The 3,451-nt window shown below is 34.0% G+C and overlaps 1 non-coding gene across 1 annotated transcript; it reads left to right on the forward strand.

The window, feature by feature from the left end:
- Window positions 1-2,150: 2,150 nt before the first annotated feature.
- TRNAK-UUU (transfer RNA lysine (anticodon UUU)) lies at window positions 2,151-2,222 on the forward strand. The gene has a single exon. It is a non-coding gene; the product is annotated as a tRNA-Lys (tRNA).
- Window positions 2,223-3,451: the final 1,229 nt, after the last annotated feature.

Below are 3,451 nucleotides of genomic sequence, written 5' to 3' on the forward strand. Positions count from 1 at the left end.
ACTACGCTGAACAAAATGGCTATCTCAAAATTTTGATTGGATGTTTTTGGGTGAATGATGGGCGTGGGGTGGGGGCTAGTTGCCTTTAAATCACTTTTGACCCTTGAAAAGGTTACTAGAACTCTCGATTTCCATTCGCATGAGCCCCCTTTGAAGTTTTTACGACGACCCCTTTCATATGGAGTGCCTCTGGAAAAAAATAATAATAATACTAACACATTGGAGCCGTAAGGACTTTACTTTAGGCAACGCTATTGCGTTGCCTCTGATTATGATGAACTCTATCGCCTCTTTATGTAAACACGTAAACTTTACTAACATATACTATAGTTAAGTGGCCTATAAAATTTCGTATATGCAAGAGGTCGTTCTTTATTATAATTTAATTACAAAAAGTTTTTAACTCCATTAATTTCCTTTAAAATGAGCCATTGAACAACTCTCTACGATGTTCCAATGCCATACTATCTGTTGAATTACTAACCTAAACTATAGTTAAGTGGCGTACATAATTTAGTATAGGCAAGAGGTCGTTCTTTATTATAATTTTATATTTCTTAGCACTGGACGTGATCGTCTCTTACTAGGTTGCTAGCTACCGCTGCAACCCGGATTAAAAGCACTATCTTTTAAATTTAAAATTTAAAAAAGAAACTTGTTTATTTAGATCCTAGCTAAAATAATGGAGATAATATGAATGAACCATAGGGTTCAATTTCTTTGGGGTCGTTTTTTAACTATAAATACAAACAGGAAAAAGCCTACGGCTTTTTCTTCTTTTAAATAGATAGAGACGAAACTTAAACAATCAATTAGCAAACTAAGTCTAACGTATGGAATGGTTTGTTATTTAAGGGATCGTCTTTTAATGTAATTTTATTCCTTATAGCACTTCAGTTATAATGGACTACAGTTTGTTCTTAAATGTAGAAACAGTCAAGTAGCTAACTAATTCCAATGTATGCAATTGTTTGTTATTCCAATGATCGTCTTTTAATGTAACAATACTATAATTAAGTGGCGTATAAAATTTAGTATAGGCAAGAGGTCGTTCTTTATTGTACTTAACGCTGGTATACGATTATGTTTGAAAAACTGCAGTGTGAAAAGACATCAAAAATGCAGTTTTTGGTGGGAAAATTTATTCTCTTTTAGAAATAATTTATTTTAGTTACAAAAGGTTTTTAACCCAATTAATTTCCTTTAAAATGAGCTATTGAACAACCCTCTACGATGTTCCAGTGCCAAGCTATCTGTGGAAAAGAAAAAGGAAAAAAGGAAAGAAAAAATATCCCGTTTAGGCAGAATGTTGTAGTAGCTGCCAATTTTCTTGATTTTCAAGCCAATATACTTCCCTTGCTGTTCAAGCCAAGGGACAGAAAGTTTCCTATACAGGGGTTTCGGACAAGGCGGTTCTAATGGTGTACTTTTTGTTTTGATCTGACTCCTTTGTTAGGAACTATGGGTTTTTATATTTCTTAACATTGGACGTGACCGTCTCTTACTAGGTTGCTAGCTACCGCTGCAACTCAGATTTTTTTCTCCATTAATTTCCTTTAAAATGAGCCATTGAACAACGCTCTACAATATTCCAGTGCCAAGCTATTTGTGGAATTACTAACCTATTCTATAATTAAGTGGCGTATAAAATTTAGTATAGGCAAGAGGTCATTCTTTATTATAATTCTTAACATTGGACTTGATCGTCTCTTACTAGGTTGCTAGCTACCACTGCAACCCGGATTACAAACAGGAAAAAGCCTATGGCTTTTTCTTCTTTGAAATAGTAAGAGACGAACCTCAAAGAATCAGGCAGCTAACTAAGTCCAATATAAGCAATTGTTTGTTCTTCTAATGATCATCTTTTAATTTGGCGTTTCTTACTAGGTTGCTAGCTACCACTTATACTCAGATTATGTAATTAATAAGTTGCTAGCTACCGCTGCAACCTAGATATTCTTATTTCTGCTACTGTGGGCTAAGGTTCGTTCTTTAATGTAAAACTAGCAAAACATTTTTTAAGTCTGATGAAGATTTAACTAATGTGTCAAAATTAAGGTTGCAAGTCGACGATATTGTTTTGGCCTTATTATAATTGATATGGTGAAATAATAATATGCATATGGTTCTTAAATCATACTTCTTTATGGTCCCATATGGTCTAGTGGCTAGGATGATTGACTTTTACTCAACAGGCCCGGGTTCGATTCCCGGTGTGGAAAATTTTTAACTCTATAATCTTCGAACAATTTGAACCTTTTATAATTTATAATGATGTATAATATAAATACTGTAATCTTAACTATAGTGAAGTTGCCTATGCAAGTTAGTATAGGGAAGAGTTCGATCTTTATTATACTTTGTTAGGAACTATGGGTTTTTATATTTCTTATCATTGGATGTGATCGTCTCTTACTAGGTTGCTAGCTACTGCTGTAACCCGGATAAAAATTATTATCATACCTTACATGTAACTTTTATTTTATAAGTCTTCGATAGTCTAATGGTAAGCACTGCCCACTTGTTACATGGGAGAACGGGGTTCGATTCCCTGTTGGGGAGCACTTTTAATGTGTTGAATTAAAATCACTATTCTTTAAATTTAAAATTTAAAAAAGAAATTTGTTTATTTACATTCTAGCTAAAATAATGGAGATAATATGAATGAACCACAGGGTTCAGTTTCTTTGGGCTTGAGTTCGTTTTTTAACTGTAAATACAAACAGGAAAAAGCCTACGGCTTTTTCTTCCTTTAAATAGTAAGAGACGAAACTCAAACAATCAAGTAGCTAAATCCAATGTATGGAATGGTTTGCCTTTTCAGTGATCGTCTTTTAATGTAAAAATTTGTTTTAATTACAAAAAATTTTCAACCTCATTAATTTCCTTTAAAATGAGCCATTGAACAACTCTCTACGATCTTCCAGTGCCAAGCTATCTGTGGAATTACTAACCTATACTATAATTAAGTGGCGTATAACATTTAGTATAGGCAAGAGGTCGTTCTTTATTATATTTCTATCTGGAAATTAACTACGCTGAACAAAATGGATATCTCAAAATTTTTATTGAATGTGTCTGGGGAATGATGGACGTGGGGGGGGGTCTAGTTTCCTTCCAATCACTTTTGACTATTAAAAAGGACACTGACCACTCCAATTTCCAATCAAATGAGCCCTTTTAGAAGTTTTTACGACAACTCCTTCAATACTAAGTGCCCTGGTCTAAAACCAAGAAAAAAATAAATAACACATTGTGCCGACATCGTTCTTTGCTTAGGCAGCGCTATTGCACTGCCTATGAAACAGGAAAAACATATGGATTTTTTTTTATTTGGAATAGTAAGAGACGAGGTTTAGAGAATCAGGCAGCTAACTAAGTCCAATGTGTGTCCTGATTTGTTCTTTACTGGCTCTCAGTCATCTCTACGCTCATGATATCGATGAAACCT

The sequence above is a fragment of the Artemia sp. Qi Xiang Cuo genome, chromosome 3 (genome assembly GCF_049724085.1).
Source record: "Artemia sp. Qi Xiang Cuo chromosome 3, ASM4972408v1, whole genome shotgun sequence".
Classification (NCBI taxonomy): domain Eukaryota; kingdom Metazoa; phylum Arthropoda; class Branchiopoda; order Anostraca; family Artemiidae; genus Artemia; species Artemia sp. Qi Xiang Cuo.